Genomic DNA, 21,682 nt, shown 5'->3' on the forward strand with positions numbered 1-21,682 from the left:
AAAACGTAGTAAAAAGGTGAACGACCTCAAGAGAGAGAGAGACAGAGAGAGAAAGACCGAAGTCAAACTCGATTGCAACCCATAAAATTACGCCGTGGTGGCCTAACTGCCGAGGACTCCACAGAGATATCGTACACTACACACACAACTCTGAAAAGGAAACTTAATGATTTCTATACTCAAATATATATACAAACATGAAAAAATGTTTACATATATACTGAGTAAAAGAAAAGTAAGTGATTAAGTAAAGACAAAACAAACAATGGCTGCCAAGCGAGGGCAAAGACAGAGACGTCTGTCCCAGTCCGAGCCAAAAATGAAAGTGAGCTTCACCGATGTGTGATGGGGGGGAGGGGTAGCTAGCTACCACTCCCCTACCCCCCCGCTAACTAGCGCGGGGGTAATACACCCTCGTTAAATTCTAATGGCTCGCCATTTCAGCTATGCTAAAATGTAAACCCCCCAATGTAAATAGCGTGGTTTGTATTTCGGTTACGGAACAAAGTGGTTTTACTAGTACTATTCTTGATAAGATTACCAGTATCGTCACTGCACTAATAACATGGCATTTGAAGTACTGTATTAAGAAAGGAATAAGATTAAAATCTAACAATTATATTGATGAATAGATAATTAGGTATAATGTGAGAAATGAAGAGCAGACAATGAATGAAGAATGGTGTGATATTAAGAACATATATATCAGTCAGTTGGTAGTGAAGATTTGAAACATTACAGTTACAAGGATAAAGCCATGGATATCAAATGATACTTGGGATACTATAAAAAGTAGTCAAGACAGAAACTGATTGCTGAAAGTTTTTGAGGAAGTAATGACGTGATCAGGCGTTCGTCTTCAAGAAGAACGTTGAGATCGCGATAACCTACAATCCCATGATCGTAGCGATATCTGTGATTATCACTGATCATCACAAAAGACGGTGCCTAACACCAGATTGTCGCGAACGAAAATCTGACCGACCAGGAAGACAATGTGATGAGTCTCGCCCCTGAGATCACTGAACAGAATAAATTCTGAACTCATCATTGGATTGTCATGAATGACATCCTGACCAACCAGGAAGACGAGGTGTCGAGTCTCGCCCCTGCGATCATTAAACAGAAGAAAAGTCCGTCGATCCGGCGATTGTCGAGCAAGCCATGGGTTGACGATCGTCCTTGATCTCGAAATCCTCGACAGGCGGATTCTACATACACGGGCTGAAACATTGCCTGTAGTTAGAGAGAAAAAATTGCAAAATATTGGGAGACGAGGAGATCGGCAGAAGGCGAGAAGACTCTTCGTCAGCAGAAGACTAAAAGGGGTGAACAGGAGGTAGACCTAATCAAGAAGAAGGATAAGGATTCAATGTCCAGTTCATGACCTTGTGGATCCCAGTCAAGAAAGCATTCTTGGTGAGCTTCCTTTGACCTTCCCAGGGTTGGCAAATCATGCCGGTGACTTACCCGTTACGAGGATGGATGTCCCTGTCAATCTAGCTTTTTGGCTTTACCCACGGTCTCCTTTTTATGAGTAGGCTACTACTAAAATAAGGAAACCCTAACACCTCGCTAAACCTTGCTAAACAAGGTCTGCGGCCTAAGCAAGCTGTGTGTTGAGATAATAGCAGTGTGACCATCAAGGTAAAAGTCATTCAGAGTATTCGTTAGAAATAACAGAGTTGTCCAATATCATCTCGCTAGGGTATGGGGACTTAACAGTATTGCCACAATACTAGGTACACAAGGGAGTATGATTTACCTACAGTAGTTGCCACCAGATTGTGTCGAGGAACCAGGATGCTGCTTTCCCCAGGAGAGGAGAGGATGAAGAAAAGGAGAGAGCCAGTCATTCCTTTTCATTCAAGCAGACTAAAGCCAGGTAACAGTGTCCTCAACCTTCTACTACTTGTTCAATAAGGAGCTTGAGGTATTAAACCAGCTGTTGTGCAGCCACCAGAGGACCGAAAGAGATCGTATCAAGTCTCCTGTGGGTCATGGCTTACAGGTAATGGGCTGAGAAAGTCATCCGGCACTTCCGCACCCTTGCTTGTAGAACCTGAACCTACGTCACAGAGTAATTTCTCTTGAAGGCTACGGACGTAGCTATGCCCCTGATATCGTGACCACTGGGTCAACGTGTTGGAGAAGGATCTGGATTCAGAGCGTCATTGATGACTCTACGAATCTATACAGAGATGTTCTTGGTGATCCTCCTCTTGTTTCTCCCGATACTGATGAAAAGCGAAGGCACCTGGGGGAGGGCTGCTGCTGCTGTTCTCTTAAGGTAAAGCCTCAAACTCCTCACTGGGGACAGTAACAGATGATCTGGATCATCAGTTACAGAGCGGCGACTCGTTATCCGGACGGAGTCGAATCTTGGATCCGACACCCTGGGATTCTGAGTCTTGGCAACAAACTCAGAGACGGAGTTGAACGTTACCTTCCCCTTCCCCTTGAATGGGTAATGTCGTATAAGAGACCATGAAGTTCACCAACCTGTTTGGCCGAGGTTAAAGCGAGTAAGAACACAGTCTTCCAAGCTTGGTGGCGATCTGTTGCCTGGCATAATGGTTCGTAAGTAGGCCTCTTTAGAGACTGGAGAACTCGAACCACGTTCCAAGGGGGAGGTCTCACTTCCGAATGAGGACAGGTAAGTTTGTAAGTCCATATGATTAAGGAAAGTTCTAGTGATGAGGAAATGTCCATTCCTTTCAGTTTGAAGGCAAGGCTCAAGGCAAATACCCGAGGAATTCCACTATTGTATTGCTGGTATATTGGCATCTAGTGGAGAGATACCCCTTACATGAAGAAAACGTTCCACTTTGCCTGGTAGATTGCTGCTGGGGATTTCCGCAGATATTCAGACATCCTCTTTGCAACTTGTTGCGAAAATCCTCTCTGAGTGCTGGGTAGTCTCCAGGCATACAGTCGTACCAAAGCTATGGCTTTGTGGTAGACATTGAAGTGTGGTTGTCTGAGTAGATCGTGTCATGGAGAGAGTTCTCTTGGAGGCTCCATTAGGAGGTGCAGAAGTTCCAAAAACCATTCCGCATGATGCCATAACGGAGCTGAGAGAGTCATTGAGAGTTTGACTGATGTTCTGGTAGAACAGGAGAAAGGCGTAAACGTTGATGCTGTCCAACTGTTGTTGGAATGCATCTTGCCTGAGACTCTTGGTGCCTGGGATTGGGGAGCAGCAGGAGCCTGAAGTTCAGGGCCGTTGCGAACAGATCCACGGTTGGAGAAGCCCACAAAGTCAGAAACTTTGTTGGCTACTAGATGATCTAAAGACCATTCAGTACCCATTATTCGAGATGATCTACTCACAATGTCGGCAAGCACGTTCCTCTTGCCTTGAATGAAGCTGGCTGATGGCAGTACCGAGCGGACTTCGGCCTATCTCAGTATTTCTACTGTTTGTTGATGTGAGCCACTACTGTGATGATGTCGCTCCTGAGTGGCCCGCCAGAAGCTGATGGGAGTGTTGAAGTGCCAAAAAGACAGCCTTCATCTCCAAGAGATTTAGGCCTATATGAGGGTACTTTTCGGACTGGCCAGAGGCCTGAGGCCGTGTAGTGCAGCCCGTTTGTCTCCTGTCCTTCTTTTGACGTAACGAAAAACAGCATCAAATCCAGGGGGAGGACAAGCAGATCTACACCCATCCGCAGATTCTTGTCTACCAACCACCATTCGAGATCCGTCCGATCCTCTAGTCCCATGGGGATCAGAATGTTCAGGGAATCGAAGGCCTGATTCCAATTGGACTCAAGTTACCACTGGAGAGATCGAGTCCTAAGGCAGCCGTTGAGAACTAGACGGGCCAGGGATGATAGGTGTCCGAGGAGACATAGCCACTTCTGGGCTGGCAGTTCTTCTCGTCTTGATAAAAGATCTTGCTACCTTTCTCAGCTTCGTTATCCTGTCGTCTGATGGGAAGGTTTTGTGGAGATTGGTGTCTTAAATCATTCCTAGGTATACCAGTCTCTGAGTGAGAAGCAGGAAAGTCTTCTCGAGGTTTACCATAATCCCCAGATCTTGGCAAAACTTCAGAAGTTTGTCTCGGTGCCGAAGAGGGGTTGCCACCGTGTCTGCTCGGATCAGCCAGTTGTCCAGATAACGGAGGAGACGGATGCAAATCCTGTGAACCCAGGATGATACTAAGGCACATTCTGGTGAAGACTTGGGGTGCTGTGGAAAGACTGAAGCACAGTACCCTGAACTGGTATTTCCTCTTGTCTAGACTGAATCTCCGATACTCCCTTGAAGATGGATGGTTTGGGATCTGAAAGTATGCGTCCTTTAGGTCCAGCGTGCACATGAAAACCTGTGGTCTTGCCGCTTGTCTAAACCTTCTCCATCGTGGTGTCGATTTTGGGCAAAAGGGCCAGCTCCTTTGCGGATCCCTTCACATAGGAGCTCGTCGACCCTGGGGTCTTGACGTGGAGGGAGAGATGAGTGAACGGGACGCGATACCCCTGCGTAAGGACTCTCCCCTGGGAGAGAACAGCCTTAACTGATGAAGAAGTGGGTAAGGCAACTCTTGACCTTACCTTGGACGCTCTGACAGGTGATGCTGTTTCTTAGAACAGCGTCATTCTGGCGGATGTTGACAATAGTCAAGGGGTGGTTATCGTGGCCACTGTGCAGTCAGAGTGCTCACGAGTTGTCACCTGTCGACAAGCTGTTGATGGGGACTGCCGATCACCTGCCGATCGTTTAGTGGATCGGCATGATGGCGAATGGCGAGCAGCGAAGAGGGTTTTCGTTTGCCTTCCAATCTTCTGGGGAACGACACGCAGAGGGTGACAAGTGAGTGGTTGAAGGCTGCTGAGTGGCAAACTGCCGGTGAACGGCAAGCTGACGGTGTTCGGTGAATCGGCAATCTGTGAGCCGGAGATGGTGACTGATGAGGAGACGAAGCGGTGATGTGCCGTTGATCAGTGGGTTGATTCGACGATCAGCGAGTTGGAGATCAAAGAGGCAATGGTGAATGGCGAACCACTAGATAAGTCAGCGGGTGGGTAACTTATGTTGAATGGTGAACGGCCAAGTGCAAACGGGTCATTGGAGGATGAAGAACCTGGTGGTTGGAACTAACTGGAGAGTCACGAAAAGGAGGTCATTGTCGAGCAGATGGCGAGGGAAAGGGAAGTTGGTCTGACAAGGGCCGTAAGGCTGGCGAACAACAAAAACGTAGAGAGGTCACAGGCAAAAGGTGTTCAGCAAGATGGCTATTGGCTGAGATCGGTGAGTTACAGATCGTTGAGTTGGCAAGGTAGGTTGGCGATCAATGAGCTAGTAATCGGCGTGCTGACGATCGAAGCAACACAAAATAGGCAAGCTGGCGGATGACTCGATAAGCTGAGGAGCGGCAGTATGATTCAACAATCAACTAGTTAATGATCGGCAATCCGGAGATTGGCGATCAGCAGTCGGAGCTCCGAGAGTATGCTCAGAGAGTTGGCGATAGACAAATGGATGGTTGGAGTAAGGTTCGACGATCGAGTGTTGTGCTAACGATCGGTGAACAGCGATAGGCGAGCTAGCGATCGGCAATCGGGGCACTAGCAATTGGCGAACTAGCGATTGGTGAGCTAGCAATAGCTGACTATTGGGGATCAGGGATCAGCGATCGGCGAGCTAGCAATGCCTGACTATCGGGGATTGGCGATCGGCGAGCTAGCAATGCCTGACTATCGGGGATTGGCGATCGGCAAGCTAGCAATGGCTGACTATCGGGGATCGGCGAGCTAGCGATCAGCAAGCATCCAATTAACTATAGGTGAGCTGGGGATCAGCGATCAGCAAGACTGGAGGTCGATGATCGGAGAAGGACAAGCTAGCAATCGACAATCAGAGTAAGATGGGCTAGCAATCAGCGAGCTAGCTGTCAGCAGGCTGGCAATTGGCTAATGGTGAAAGACGAGCTAGCAATAGGTGATTGGTGAGCTAGCGATCAGTGGTCGGAAAGCTAACAATCGGCAAGCTAACAATCAGTGATTGGCGAGCTAATGATCGGCTACAGGCGAGCTAGCGATTGGCGAGACTGGAGGTCAATGTTCGGAGAATGACGAGCTTGTCATTGGCGATTGGCGATCTATCGAACGGTGAGCTAGCGATTAGCAAGCTGACGATTAGCCATGGGTGAAAGATGAGCTAGCGATCGGCGAGCTGGCAATTGGTGATTAGCAAGCTAACGATCGATGATCGTTGAGCTAGTGATCAGCAGTCAACGAGACTAAAGCTAGCTGAAAGATGAGCTGCAGTAGGTCAAACAGCTGGTCAGCAAACGATCGAACAGCTGGTCGGCAGACAGCCAAACAATGATTTGGAGACAGGATGTGCAATTTGCAAGAGCAAATATCCTCAGGAGAGGCTTGCGAACGAGACCTGGAAGGTGCATCATGAACCAGGGTTCGTTGACAAGGAGGAGAGCGTGAGCTAGCGATCGGCGATGGGGGAGCTGACAATCAGCGATCGGCGAGCTGGCAATCAACGATCAGCAAGCTGGCGACCGGCAAGCTAGCGATCGGCGAGCTAGCAATTGGCAGGAGATCAGCGAACAGAGATCAGTAAGTTAACGATTGCTATCAGCGCGCTGGTGATTAGCGATCGGCGATATTGAAGAAAGACAAACTGCAATAGGTCAGATAGCTGGTCGGCAAACAGTCAAACAATAATCTGGAGACGGGATGTGCCCTTTGGAAGGGTAAGCATCCTCAGGAGAGGCTCGCAAACAAGACCTCGACGGTGCATCACGCACCTGGGTTCGTTGATGAGCAGGCAAGTCTAAAGAATCAAGCGAAGGTCGGGAACCAGTAGTATCCGGATGAAAAGAATCCTCTGAAGAGGAGAGCAGCTATGACGAGACTGAAGCACTGAAGAGGCGTCTTTTCGCCAAAGGCAAAGAAGCACCTCTAAGGCGAAGAACGATGGGGTCATAGACCACGGTGACAAACCCAGAAGGGGCAAGAGGATTAGCAAGCTGAACAGCAGCAGGCCTCCGAAGAGGAGTCTCATTGAGTGGCCTCTCTCACGAACGAGAGGTGAACACTCGTAAGAGAGACTTGCCTCGGACTTTGCTCCGCCTCGACGAAAGAGTCAATTCGGGAAGGAGGAGAGCATAGTCTTAGATGAAGAAACAGCAACAGCAATCGGTGTTGATGTGATGTGATGATGATGAAGGGAAGTTCTCCCTCGGAAGGGAAGACAACACATGGGGAGAATAACTCTCCCTCGGAAGAAAAAGTAGTCCGACCTCCAGGCAGTGCTCTTTGCTTCCCTTAACAAGTCTTGTTCAAGTTGAAGATCTGTATCGAGCGCTGAATGAGAAAACGTAGCCGGAGCTAGTTCCCCGAAGACGGTGTGCTCATCAGGAGCTGCCATAGGCACAAAAGGACAGAAAAGTAATGGCGTAGTGACAGCCGATTCCCCAGGAATAAACGGCACTGCTCTTCTACTTTGGCTATCTTAGTCGAATGAAGAAGAACAGCATCGATAAATGAGAAAAATAAAACAAATTATGTAACAAAAACTCCCTCGGGAGGAGCACCTAGTCCACGGATGGGGAAGGTGTCCACCAAGAGAACTGACACAAAATAAGGACTGCACACTCCCTTCCCAGGCCAACGACGATGGAAGAAGGGGAGCGGCAACGTAAAAACTGTAACAAAATGACAAATTCGTAGATAATTTGTATTTTTCCTAACTATACAAACCTTAGCTATTTATTAGGGGTATTACTTTCGACATAGCTAAAAAGACCAGCCATTAAAGTTTAGCAAGGGTTAACTACCCACACCGCTAGTAAGCGGGGGGTAGGAGAGGGTAGCTTGCTACCGGCCCCCCTCACATACCTGTGATTGAGCTCACTTTGCTTGGAGGAAGGACTAAGGGGGATAGGGATGGCGGGTAAGTTTGTATATATAGCTAAGATTTGTATAGTTAGGAAAAATAACAAAATTTGGAAATAATTTGTATTTTTCCCAACATACAAACCTGGAGATATTTATAGGGTAATACTTTTGGCAACGCTGAAAACCAGCCAAGACAATTTTAGTGAGAGATAATTACCCCATCCGCTAATTAGCCGGAGGGGGTTGGGGTAGACTAGCTAGCCCGCTCACTCACACCTGTCGGTTGAGTAACCACTTTTGCTTTCTGGCAAGACTTCAAGGGGCACAGGCTGGCGGGCCAATTTGTATAAATAGCTCCAGGTGTGTACGCTAGGAAAAATACAAATTATTTCCAAATTTGTCATTTGTTCCGACACAGATACAGTACAAACTTTCGCTATTTATAGGGTGATTTACTCTTAGGAGGGAGGAAGTTCTACCAACTGGCCTTGGTCATGACGCGGGGTTCCCTCTAATTGATCTTTGATCTAATTAGTAGGAACCCTACCCTCACTAAAATCAAAGTAGTTACAAGGGAGAATGTTTCCGTGCTCCTGTGGGTTACGTCTTTCAGGTAGCGGGCTATGAAGGTCGTCTGGCGCTTCCACACGCCCGCTTGCAATACCTGTGCCACAGAAAAATTCTTCTTGAACGCCAGAGACGTTGCAATGCCTCTGATGTCATGAGCTCTGGGTCGGTTGGACAGAGGAGGATCTGGATATAGAGCGTATTCAATTACTTTCCTTATCCAGGAGGAAATAGTATTCCTCGTGACCCTCCTCTTGACCTTCCCCGTGCTGACAAAAAGTGCTCGTACACGAGGGCGAGCTTATGCTGTTCTTCTTAAGTAACACCTCAGACTCCTTACTAGACATAGTAACAGTTGGTCTGGATCTTCGGTTACAGAACGAAGACTCTCTATCTGAAATGGGCTGAACCTGGAGTCCGGCACACCCGGATTTTGAGTCTTAGCTACAAACTCAGGGATGTAGTTGAGGATTACTTCCCCCCTTCTCCTGGAGTGGGAGACATCAGCAGACAAACCATGAAGTTCACCGACTCTCTTGGCCAAAGCCAGAGCGAGCAGGAACACCGTCTTCCACATGAGGTGGCGATCGGAGGCCTGGCTTAGTGGTTCATAGGGGAAGCCCTTCAGAGACCCAAGGACCCGAACTACGTTCCAAGGGGGAGGTCTTAGCTTTGCCTGGGGACAAGTAAGCTCATAACTGCGTATGAGCAAAGAAAGTTCCGGAAGGAAATATCGACTCCTTTCAGTCTAAAGGCAAGACTCAAGGCTGAGCAGTAGCCTCTGACTGCCGAGATCGAGAGAAGCATTTCTTCCCGAAGGTATACAAGAAACTCCGCTATAGTTGGAACAGAGGCATCGAGGGAAGAGATACCCCTTCCACGACACCAACCACAGAAAACTGACCACTTTGCCTGGTAGACTGCCTCTGTGGATCTCCTGAGGTGTCCAGCCATTCTTTTCGCAACCGGTTGCGAAAAGCCTCTCTATGTGAGGAGGTGCTGGATAGTCTCCAAGCATGAAGTCGAAGCGAAGCTACGGCTTTGTCGAAGATGTTGGCATGTGGTTGTTTGAGGAGGTTGTGCTGTGGAGGGAGCTCCCTCGGGATCTCCGTGAGGAGATGCAGAAGGTCCGGGAACCATTCTGCGTGATGCCATAGCGGAGCTATGAGGGTCATTTGCATGTTGTTGCTTGCTCGTACCTGGTTGAGGACTTTTCTCATCAGACAGAACGAGGGAAACGCGTAAGCGTCCAGGTTTATCCACCGTTGTTGGAAAGCATCTTGCCAAAGAGCTTGGGGATCCGGGACTGGGGAGCAGTACAACGGGAGCCTGAAATTCAGGGCCGTTGCGAACAGATCCACAGTCGGGGAACCCCACAAAGTCAGGACTTTGTTGGCTATCAGAGGATTCAAAGACCACTCGGTGCCAATTATCCGAGTCACTCTACTCAGCTTGTCTGCTAGCACATTCAGCTTGCCCGGAATGAAGCGAGCTGATAGAGTCACCAAGTTGTCCTCTGCCCATCTGAGTATCTCTACTGCAAGATGGCACAGCTGCTGCGAAAAGGTACCGCCCTGTTTGCTTACATAAGCTACTATCGTGGTGTTGTCGCTCATCAACACCACAGAGTGCCCCGCCAGGACCTGGTGGAAATTTTTGAGGGCCAGAAAGGCTGCCCTCATCTCCTAGAGATTTATGTCCTGATACCTTTCTGATTCGGACCATTGGCCGAAAATGTAATGGTGCAGCACGTGAGCCCCCCACCCTTCTTTTGATGCATCCGAAAAAAGTATCAATTCTGTGGGAGAGACGAGAAGATCGATCTCTTTGCAGAAGTTCGGCTCCGTTAACCACCACCTGAGGTCCGACTGTTCCTCTAGCCCTATGCGGACTAGGTGATCCCGGGGATCGGAGTGTTGGTTCCACTGGGATTTTAGTCGCCACTGGAGGGATCTCATCCTGAGGCGACTGTTCGGGACCAGTCGGGTCAGGGAAGAGAGGTGACTGAGAAGGCGAACCCAATACCGTGCTGGGAGCTCTTTCCGACTGAGGAAGACCTGTGCTATCTCCCTCAGTCTCTGGATCCTTTCGTCTGATGGAAACGCTTTGTGCCTTTGGGTGTCCAAACGCATGCCTAGGTATACCAGTTCTTGTGAGGGGAGCAGTTGAGACTTCTCGAGGTTTACCACAATCCCCAGATCCTGGCAAAACCTTAGAAGCTCGTCTCGGTGGCGGAGAAGGGCCGCCTCCGAGTCTGCCAGAATCAGCCAGTCGTCCAAGTATCTTAAGAGACGGATGCCGACTCTGTGAGCCCAAGATGATACTAGGGGAATACTCTCGTGAATACCTGGGGTGCTGTGGAAAGACCGAAACACAGTACCCTGAACTGGTAATGCTTCCGATTGAACATGAATCTCAGATATTTCCTGGAAGACGGGTGAATTGGGATCTGGAAGTATGCGTCCTTTAGATCTAGAGTGCACAGGAAGTCCTGGGGTCTTATTGCTGTTCTCTTCAAGTAACACCTCAGACTTCTCACTGGACATAGTAGCAGCTGGTCTGGGTCGCTTGTTACAGAACGGAGACTCGCGACCCTGAAAGAGTCGAACCGTGGGTCCGGCACTCCAGGGTTCTGAGTCTTGGCAACAAACTCAGGGACGAACCTGAACGTTACCTCCCCCCATCCCCTTGAATGGGCGACGTCATACGAGAGACCATGAAGTTCACTAACTCGTTTGGCAGAGGCCAACGCGAGCAGGAAAGTCGTCTTCCAAGACAGGAGGCGATCAGAGGCCTGGCGTAATGGTTCGAAGGGAGGTCTCTTAAGAGCCCTGAGAACCTGAACCACGTTCCAAGGAGGAGGTCTCACTTCCGACTGAGGGCAGGTAAGCTCCTAGCTACGTATAAGTAGAGAGAGTTCCAGCGAGGAAGAAATGTCCACTCCTTTCAGCCTAAAAGCCAAGCTTAAGGCTGAGCGATAGCCTTTCACCGCTGAGACCGAAAGGCCCATTTCCTCCCGCAAATAAACGAGGAACTCCGCTATTGCTGGAATAGTGGCATCGAGTGGAGAGATACCCCTCCCACGACACCAACCACAGAAGACTCTCCACTTCGCCTGGTAGACTCCCTCAGAGGACTTTCGCAGGTGCCGAGACATCCTCTCTGCAACCTGTTGCAAAAAGCCTTTCTCCATGAGGAGACGCTGGACAGTCTCCAGGCGTGAAGCTGAAGCGAGGCTACGGCTTTGTGGAAGATGTTGCAGTGTGGTTGTCTGAATAGCTCGTGTCGTGGGGGCAGTTCTCTCGGGAGCTCCGTCAGGAGCTGCAGAAGGTCCGGGAACCATTCCGCGTGATGTCATAGCGGAGCTATCAGAGTCATCGACAAGTTGACCGATAGTCTGGTCCTGTTGAGCACCCTTCTCATCAGACAGAACGGTGGGAAGGCGTACACGTCAATGTTGTCCCACCGTTGTTGGAAAGCATCTTGCCAGAGTGCCTTGGGGTCCGGGACTGGGGAGCAGTACAGGGGCAGTTTGAAATTCAAAGCTGTCGCGAACAGATCCACGGTTGGGGAACCCCACAAAGTCAGGACTTTGTTGGCTATCTGAGGATCCAAAGACCACTCGGTACTCACTATCTGCGAAGCCCTGCTCAGACTGTTGCCGAGCACATTCCTCTTGCCAGGAATGAAACGAGCTGATAGTGTTATCGAGTGGACTTCGGTCCACCTCAGAATCTCTTCTGCAAGATGGGATAGCTGCTGCGATAAAGTACCTCCCTGCTTGTTGATATAAGCCACTACCGTGGTGTTGTCGCTCATCACCACCACGGAGTGACCCACCAGGGTCCGTTAGAACTGTTGAAGAGCCAGAAAAACGGCCTTCATTTCTAGCAGGTTGATGTGCAGGTACTTTTCTGATTCTGACCAAAGGCCTGAGGTCCTCTGGTTCAGAATGTGCGCCCCCCCCCCACCCTTCTTTTGACACGTCCGAAAACAGTGTCAACTCCGGGGGGAGGACGAGAAGATCCACTCTCTTTCGCAGGTTCTCGTCGACCAGCCACCACCGCAGGTCCGCCTGTTCCGAAGGTCCTATCGGGACCGGGAAGTCCAGGGAATAGGATCCTTGATTCCACCGGGACTTGAGCCGCCACTGCAGGAATTTCATCCTGAGACGGCCGTTTGGAACCAGACGAGCCAGGGAGGACAGGTGACCTAAGAGACGCAACCACGATTGGGCAAGAAGCTCTTCTCGCCTGAGGAAGGGTTCCGCCACCCTCCTCAGCCTTGCTATCCTGTTGTCTGATGGAAAGGCTTTGTGGAGATTGGTGTCTAACAACATGCCTAGATAAACCAGTCGTTGGGACGGCTGCAGAGAGGACTTCTCGAGATTTACCACGATCCCCAGATCCTGGCAAAGTCCCAGAAGCCTGTCTCGGTGTCGAAGAAGGGTCGACTCCGAATCTGCTAGGATCAGCCAGTCGTCCAGATAACGGAGGAGACGGATGCCGTTCCTGTGCGCCCAAGAGGAAATCAGGGTAAACACTGGTGAACACCTGAGGTGCTGTGGAGAGACCGAAGCAGAGCACCTTGAACTGGTAGGTCTTGCTGTCTAGGCTGAATCTCAAGTACTCCCTGGAAGACGGATGGATTGGGATCTGGAAGTACGCGTCCTTTAGATCCAGTGTGCACATGAAGTCTTGTGGTCTCACCGCAAGTCTGACCGTGTCCGCTGTCTCCATGCTGAACGGAGTTTGCTTGACAAACTTGTTCAGAGCTGAGAGGTCGATGACGGGTCTCCAGCCTCCAGACGCCTTCTTTACAAGAAAGAGTCGACTGAAGAAGCCTGGGGAGCCGTCGACGACCTCCTGGAGGGCATCCTTCTTGAGCATGGTCTCGACTTCTGCCCGAAGGGCTAGCCCCTTCACCGATCCCATGGCATAGGAGCTCAACGACAATGGATTCGCTGTCAGGGGAGGTTGAGATGTTGTGAATGGGACGTGATACCCTTGGCCGATCACAGAGACCATCCAAGCATCGGCCCCATGTTGCTGCCACCTGTGCACGCAACTTTGAAGGCATCCCCCACAGGTGGACACGCGGGGGGACTGCCACTCCTAGCGTTTGCGGCCGCGGCCGCTCCCTCTAGGAGTCTTGCCTCCCCTGGAGGACTTACTGCCCCTCTTGTCCTTGGCAGGAAAGGGCTAGGAGACACCACTTTCTTAGCTGCCGGAGCCTGCTTCGGTGTCTTGTGAGGCTGCTGCTGATGTTGCTGCGGAGCTGGAGGCTTGTAGGGGCGAGATGCAAGGGCCCTTTGGAGGAGGGAGTTCTGGCTAGACTTCCTCCACCTCTCAGCTGTCCGTTCCATGTCTTGGGGCTCAAACAGATTCCCCCTAAGGAGGGAAGCATGCCTGAGTCTGCAGACATCCACGGCGGGGACCTTCGGATGGCTCTTCTCGGTCACCGCATCACGACGCTTCAACACAGAGTTGGCCCATAGGTTGGTAACCTGATGTGCCAGGAACTCGATGGAGCGAGTGCCCAAGAGGAGGAAGGTCTCCAGGGCCTTCCTATTGGTCTCCTTAGACAGATCTTCAGAGCGCAATAGGATGCCCAGAGAACCTAGCCAGATATCCAGCCACGAAGTGGCCTGCATGGCGCACTTCGCGACCTTCTCATGGCTCAGGATCTCCGACGCCGAGAACGTCACCTGCCGGGCGGAGAGCCTCTCAAGAGGAACTCCCCTAGCGAGCTCTTCTACTGAATGGTGGAGGGGAAGAGCGAGGCTAGACTCCCCCATGATCTCAAAATACCTCCTCTGCTGGAGACGAGGAGGTGGGAGGAGTTTGTTCCCGGCAGAGGAACGACTGGAGGAAACAAGAACTGCGAGCCGAGCGTTGGCCCTGGCTCTGGCACTCTTCACCCCCTGGGACCAGGGCAGAGCCGCGCTGGCCTTTGGGGGCTTCTGAGTTACGTTCACCTGATCTAGGACCGTGTCCTTGCCTTCACGGGGGGCGATCACAGGGGCCATGAACCCGTTGAGCTGTCTCATCAGGCTCAGAACCTGCCAGAAGGCATGCTCAGACTCTTGCTGCTCTCCTCCCTGTGGACTGGCAGCTAAGTCTCCTGTCCCCTGAATATCTTCCTGGGGAGATGCGTGGACGTTCTCCCGAGGTGCGGCAGGTTCCTGACGAATTCAAGAAGAGGACTTCGGAACCGTCTTGGAGTCCTTGGGTTCCCTCCTGGGCGGGATACACGACCCCAGCAAAGAGGTCTGGAAGGCGCCTTCCACGCAACACGATTCCCCTCCACGAGGAGATGACTCCCCCCTTGGTGCCGAGGGGGAGATCGCCACCTCGCTGGATTCTCCTGAGGACGGAAAGGCCTCGTCCTCGGGAGAAGGAGAAAACGACTGCGAAGGGGACGGAGCCTTCCTGACAGACCTCTTAGGAACCAACTTCTCCCTGGGAGAAGTCACCACGAAGTCCACTCCTCTCCTCTTCAGTGGGGGCGAGGCCGTCGTCGGCTTGTGTCCTTGATCGGCGAGTGCCGGCTTCATAGCCTTCACTAACGCCCGCATCAGAGGACCAAACCAAGACTGCCGAGACACGGACACAGAGTCCGAAATTCCTGCTGGAGGGAAGGGGATCGGACGATCCTTCGGAGTGGACACCACTGGACCTGCCTGTAAGGAAAAAGGGGAAGAAAGATGCTCTGACCTCTCCGATGGGCCTTCCTTATCCTGAAAAAGAGACCTGCGCTTAGGCGGAGGCGATCGTGACTGCGGTCTGGCGACACCCGTCCCTGCTGCTGCCGCGAGCTGCGGAACCCGACGCGAACGGGGGTCGTGCTGATGCTCGTGCGTAGGCAACACTAAAGAGTTGCGCGTGAGAGGCTGTTGGAGCGCGGGCGCGCAATTGCGCGAAGACAATCGAGCGCAGGAGCGATCGAGCGCAGGAGCGATCGAGCGCAGGAGCGATCGAGCGCAGGAGCGATCGCGCGCGGGCGCACAGGCGAGTGAGCGCACGGGCGAGCGAGTGAGCGCGTTGGCGCGTGGGCGAACGAGAACGCTCCGAAGACCGTTGCCGATGGTGTCCAAGAGACCTGTGACGCGTGGGCGAGCGATGGCGCGTTGGTGAACGCTGGCGCGTAGGCGAGTGATGGCGCGTTGGCGCATGGTGACACGTTGGCGAGCGATGGCGCGTAGAACGCGCAGGCGAGCTGGTAGTAGGAGACCCATGTCTCTCCAGATCCTCTGGGCGGCGTCGCGTAGGAGAGCGCTTGCGCGCAGACGATGAATCACGCGGGAGGTCTGGAGATCGCCGATGTTCAGGGGATCGCTAACGCGCTGGAGACCGTTGACGCGCAGGAGATCGCTGAAGAGCAGGCGAACGTTGACGCGTCTGAGATCACTGGCGTGCTGGGGATTGCTGGCGAGCAGGAGGACGACGCGTGGAATCCTGTGCGGGAGCTGCCGACGCGACGCGCAAAGGCGAACGCTCACGAACGGGCTCGGGAATAGGAGGCGCGTGGGCGCGTGGGTGTACAGGAACTTTGGAAGTACGAGTAGGAGACCGCGAGCGTTGCTGCGCTGGAGCAGGCTGACGAGCAGGATCGCGAGGGCGAGGAGAAGAAGAGTCCTTGTCCATGTCCTGAACCGCAGTTCTAGGGCGCGTGGGCGAGCCTGGGCGCACAGGGCGCGTGTCAGGAACTGGAAGCACAGGTGCGCTCTGTCGGGCAGGAGATCTAGTGCGCTCAGGAGACCGATGGCACGCTGGGCGCACAGCAGGAACAGCAGGATGTTCGATATCCACAGGAGAGCGCTGGCGAGCAGTGGGGCGACGATCATCAGGAGAGCGCTGGCGAACAGGAGAGCGCTGGCGATCAGGAGACACTGAGGAGCAGGAGAGCGCCGGTGTGCTACCACCGCAGGAGGGCGCGCAAGGGAAGCACCCACACCATGGGAGGCATCCCTTTGCCCCGAAGGGACCGTTGCCCGTCAGCTGACGAGGTCAGATTGCTGGCCATCTGCACCGGAAGCGGAAGGCGTTGGAGAACGAGAACGATCCCCGGAGAGGTCTAAGGAAGCGGCTGCTGCAGGCTGCTTACGGCGAGGAGAGTCCCCATCGGAGGACGGAGGCAAAGACTCGAAAAGGCGCCTCTTAGCACCCTTATACGGAGATGGGAGGCCCTTGCGGCGAAGCGGACGATGAGCCTTACGGCGAAGGCGGCCACGAGGGAGGTCGTCAGGATCATCAGTCCTCCGAAGAGGAGTCTCAGTCAGAGCACTCCCCAGAGGGAGAGGCTTAGCCGCAGAAGAGCCCGTGGGACTCCCTTCCCCCTTCGATGGATGTACGGAAGGTTGAGGAGAGCCTTCAGCAACGTCATCCACATCAGGAGCCGCATAGGTTTGACCAGACCCGTCGGAAGCCTCTGCCACCACGACGTCGACGATAGACAGAGGATCTACCTCTGCTATCACCGGCGACTGCATAACAGCGGCCCCCAACTGGACAAAGTCAAACAGGGCTTCCTTGGAGGGCAGGCCCTTCAGCCCCAAGGAAGCCTAAAGCTGAAAGAGATCATCATGAGACACAGGATCATTATCAAAAACCTCCCCCAGAGGAGGAGGGGGAGCCGCCCTGCTATGGGAGGCGACGCCCTCTCCCACACCCCAAGGTCGGGAAACAGAACTAGGGCCTGCGCTCCCACTCGGCGGTCTCTCACTAGGAGCCGGACGAGGGGGAGCTTTGGAGGAGGTTTGGGCGGCGGAAGAAGAATCCCGAGAGCCTTCCTCCTTCAAGGCAACCCCAGAAGGAGAACGGTCTCTCTTGGTCTTCTACTTACGCCGGCGGCCAAACCTCTCCCACTGGGAGGCAGACCATTCCCTACACTCACTACAAGTATTTTCTCTATCACACCGTCGGACTCGACACTGCGGGCAAAGGGTGTGAGGATCAGTATCCACCGCAGACATGAAAGTACCGCAAGGGCGACCGGCAGTACCAGGGCACTTGCGCATGATGGACATCAAAGGGCGAGGCCAACTTCAAACACACACAACTGAGGAAAAGCAAAAAAAAGAGTAAGGCTGTCAAAACGAGGACGATAGACAGACACGTCTGTTCATCGTCCGAGCCAAAAGTGAAGTGAAGCAAATCACCGGTGTGTGGGGTGGAGGAGGGGTAGCAAGCTACCCCTTCCCCTACCCCCGCTAACTAGCGCGGGGGTAGTTAACCCTCGTTAAAATCTATTGGCTCGTCAATTTCGGCTACGCTGAAAGTAAAACCCAATGTAAATAGCGTGGTTTGTATTTCGGTTACAGAACAAATGAGGAGTCCCCGCACCTCGCTAAAACCTTGCTACGTAAGCTGTGTTGAGGTAAATAGAAGTGTGACCGTCCAGGTATAGTTATTCTGAGTCTTTAGAAGGAAAAATTGTGTAACCAAGACTTTCCCAATACCACCTCGCCAGGGTATGGGGATGCAACAGTATTAGTCATAACACTAGGTACACAAGGGAGCATGGTTTACCTGCAGTGGTTTGAGGTCAGCTGTGCAGAGAACCCAGGATGCTGCTTTCCCCAGGAGAGGGGAGGATCAAGAAAAGAATAAGAGCTAGTCAAACCTTTTCATTCATGCAGATTAAAACTGGGTAACAATGCCCTCAACCTTCTGTTGTGCAGCCACCACAGGACCGAGAAAGTATCGAGTCTCCTGTGGGTCACGTCTTGCAGGTAGTGGGATGTGAATGTGGTCTGACGATTCCACACCCCAGCTTGAAGAACCAGCGTCACTGAGAAGTTTCTCTTGAATGCCAGGGACATAGCTATGCCCCTGACATCATGAGCTCTGGGGCGACGTGAAGTAGGAGGGTCTGGATTCAATGCATGGTCTATGACCTTGCGAATCCATGCTGAGATGGTGTTCTTGGTGACCCTCCTCTTGGTCCTTCCTGTGCTGACGAAGAGTGCAGGAACACGAGGACGGGCAGAATAAGAGATGGTCTAGGTCATCTGTTACAGAACGGAGACTAGAAATCCAGAAGAAGTCGAATCGTGTATCCGCTAATCCCAGGTTCTGAGTCTTAGCAATTAACTCAGGGACGAAGCTAAACGTTACCTCTCCCCATCCCCTTGAATGGGTGATGTCGTATAAGAGACCATGAAGTTCACTGACTCGTTTGGCCAAAGCCAAAGCTAGCAAGAACACCATCTTCCAAGTTAGGTGGGATCTGTTGCCTGGCGTAATGGTTCATAGGGAGGTCGCTTAAGAGACCTGAGAACTCTAACCACGTTCCACTAGCACCACGCATGATAAAGCGCAGCAAGGAGTTCTTGGAAGGCGGACCTGGAAGCCCCAAGGCCGACCACAACTGTAAAAAAGGAGACAAAGACAAGGCATCACCCGGGGGGAGAGGTTGTCCGCTTCACTAGGGGAAGCAACACCATCTCTCGAGGACCTGGGTTGACCGTAAATTAAAGGGTCTATGCTACTACTCGACAGTCTCCCGGAAGAGACTGAATGAGCAGGAGCTTCGGAGGAAGGTCGCGAAGCGGAAGAATAGGTCTTGGGTTTTTTCCCTTTCGAAGAAACCTTAAAAGGAGAAATACAGTATCCCGCTTTAATTTCCTTCTTCGGCCGTCACCCAAGCCTTTCCCACTGGCAAGCAGACCACTCCTGCTACTCACTACACCTGTTATCACTATCACACTATTGACCTATGTAGGTGGGACAAAGGGTGTGGCGGACAGCTGACGTGAAGGTTTCGTAGGGCCGACCAAGTCCACGGCAAGTACGCATAGTCACAGAAGTCAACACACACACACACTAATCAAAGAGAAAGAACAAACAAAAGCAATTAATAGCAGTCCAAAAATAGGCGAAGGATGAAGAACGGCAACGACCGTACACCATCCGAGCCAAAAGCAAAGTGGGCTAAATCACCTGTGCATGAGTGGAAGCGGTAACCCTCGTTAAAATTTTATTGGCTCATCCTTCCAGCTTCGTTAAAAGTAATAAACCTTAATACTGTAAATAGTGTAGGTTTGTATTCCAGTTATGGAACAAACAGTAAATTAGGGTATCTCTTTACAACTATTTATTTGCGACGGAAATAAAGCTCATAAAACGGGAGTCTTTCTAAGTACCTGTATAACCCCATACCTTTATCACCTACAGGGTTAATATATGATACTTTAATTACTAACGAAACTGAAATTCTCTATAAGAAATGGACGAGTGCTGACTAGTTTGGTATTTTTCTCCATGACGAGTGCTGGCTAGTTTGGTATTTTTCTCTATATGTTTAATGGGGGCTGGGGCATGATAACTTACATATCGGTCGATTAAAATGTGAAGTCTATCTCTCACTCTAGTCCATTGTTTACATCTGGGAGACTGATGTCGAGTTACTGCGGTAACTGCGAAGGTGTTGCTTGAGTCACTTTGGCCAGTTTTTCTGTTTATTGTATGATGTAATAATTACCTTGCTTTTTTAACCAATTAGGAGCTTCCAAATATTTTTGCACAAGTTCCTGGATGTTGTTCTTGAAAAGCCATTTTTTTTTTACTTTTTCCTTCAGTTTGAGTTAAACCACCATCACATAAAGACATCTCCAAGAGAGAACTTAAGGGAAGTACAATCCATTTCGGAATTTTAGTATAATTTCATCTATGTACGCAATTAATTAGGATGGAAACTATCTCCGTTCAGTGTACAACTATTGTTACACATGTGAAAGTAAAACATAACCCCGAAATAATGAGCCACGGGGATTGCGAGAGCAGCTCAACATTACCGTTTGTCAGTACATTCAAAGATTGCAGATTTTCTTTTTCCGTGGAAATAAAACCATTAGAAGGATGCATAATGAATCCTAAATAATTTTGACACTTTAATTTTCAGCCACTTACATGAACCATATATTTTCAAAACTGGTTATCTAGTGTTTATTTTGCCTTTCTGACCATTATTATTGCTGCAAATCACTCGTTTTTTATGGCATTTCCCCACAAAAAAAAAAAAAAAAACAAAGGTTTCCCACTGGGGTTGCCCTAAATGTCTTTATATTAGGGGGTCCAAAACTCATGAACGGATGGTTTGCCCCAATCATCATGTCAAAAATGTATAAAACACAAGATAGCAAGTAGGAAAAATATATGGTTCATGTATTTGGCTAGAAATTAAAGTATCATATATTTACCTAGTAAAGCTTTTCCCATGAAGTTCTACATCTTTATTAGTCATGCTTTTCCCAAACAGTTCTATAATACCATATATTGTGCAATTTTTTGTGGATTTATTGTGTCCCAGAGAATAATGTATAGAGGAGGAAAGGTTAGTGTTACCATTATTCATCCATTTGCCAGTAAATTTCCCCTAAAAAATCTCTGGCTCCCACGGGGTGTACCTCATTACCGTATGATATATTAGGGTATATCTTAACTTTTTATTTGCGACGGAAATAAAGGTTGTTTTTTAAGAAACGGAAGATTTTCTTAGGCAAACCCAATTTTTATCTAAAGTTTTTTCCTGTGTTTTATAATACCAAAATACCACCAAATAAGAGTAAGATCTCTGTTTCATTGCCTTTCAATATATCTCAAGGAGCCTTTGTAGTTCGCTGGGACAGAGTGAAAAACCATATTTTACAGTCACAAGAACATTTCCTACCTAACCTAACCTTACCTAACCAACCTAACCGAAGGTTCTCCACCTAACCTAACCTAGGAGCCGTATCCTTAGACTGCCGTACTCTTATCTTACCCTGTCCCAACGAACTACATTCACCCATATTTAAAAATTCCAAGATAAATCCTATGCAAATCTGAACTGCTAAGCCGACTCTGAGAGTAAGCCCAATCTAGCAAGAAATTGTTAGTTCTGGAAAAAAAAAAATATTGGCGTAGGCTATAAAATAGAATTCTGTCAGAATAGTTTCACGCCATGAAAGGACACCACTGTTAAATCACTTCAATATCAATGGAATTATGATGCACTACCTTACAGTAACGGGAAGCAGAAGAAATTCACAGCACAATTCAATACATAATAATTCCTAATTCTCAGGAAGAAGTCACGTGGATCCTAGGTAGGAACTCCCTAATTTCAGGGTCAGGATTCTCAGGATTCTTTCAGGAATACCGTCCTTCTTCTTCTTCTTCCATTTTAGTAGAAAATCTGGCCCCGGGCGAGTCTAAAAATCCCCAAAACTCGTGATAAAAAATCCCTAAAACAACCAAAAAATCCCCATT

This window comes from Palaemon carinicauda, chromosome 23, assembly GCF_036898095.1.
Source record: "Palaemon carinicauda isolate YSFRI2023 chromosome 23, ASM3689809v2, whole genome shotgun sequence".
NCBI lineage: Eukaryota > Metazoa > Arthropoda > Malacostraca > Decapoda > Palaemonidae > Palaemon > Palaemon carinicauda.